The following is a 996-nucleotide window of genomic DNA, read 5'->3' on the forward strand; positions in this document are numbered from 1 at the left end:
TTTTTTTACCTTGATAATAAGCATTATCATCATCACTGATGACACTAATTGACTACTATTTGTCTAATGAATTTTTTCTAACGTAATTACAAAGACACATAAAAAAAAAACTTGTTTTTTTTTTTTTGAGTATCACATAAATAAAATTTTTATTGTTTAAAATAATATCATGTTTCTTATATATACACACACACACACACGTAGGCCATAATCGTGTAAAAATATTAATTAACTATATAAGTAGAATGTGGAGATTAATTATTTTCCTTTGTTTAAAAAAAAAAAAATTAATTAATTAATGTTTTAAAATTGTTTCTCTAATCAATTTTTTTTTAAACATGAAGTTTTAATTTTTTTAATAAAATAATAAAATCATTCATTCATTCATTCATTCATTCATTAATAATAATAATACTTTATGTTTTAATAATATATATATACGTAATAATTGATTAAAATGATAATCAAATTGCAAAAAGTAAAAGTTAATGGGAAAGGGGGGAAAACGGTTTACATTAAATTTTTCCATAGAGAGTATAATCATTTTACTCTAAAAATTAAAAGATATAATAAACGCTAGAATGATGAATTATTATTATTACGAATGATAATGTATAATAATTTAATAAGTAATTTTAGGTAATGACGGTCATTAATGAGTTTGAGTAAAAAAAAAAAAACTTTAAAAAAATAAAAATAAAAAAAAATCTCCTGCGACACACACACGCACGCGCACGCGCGCGAGCTCCCGCGCGCCGACATTTTTTTTTAACCGCCATAAAATTCGTTTATTTGAAATTGTTATTGTTAATATTATTATTTTAATTAAACGACAAATTAATTGTTACGTTTTGAATTTTGAAAATAACAGTGCAATTTAACATTTTCTTCTTTTTTTTTGTGTGTTTGTTGTTTTTACAAATACGTTTTATTTAATAATAATAATATATAAGTTTAAGTTTTTCGTGAGTGAGAGAAACCGAGTGTAACAAGATG

The sequence above is a fragment of the Pediculus humanus genome, genomic scaffold, assembly GCF_000006295.1.
Source record: "Pediculus humanus corporis 1103172107564 genomic scaffold, whole genome shotgun sequence".
Lineage (NCBI taxonomy): Eukaryota > Metazoa > Arthropoda > Insecta > Psocodea > Pediculidae > Pediculus > Pediculus humanus.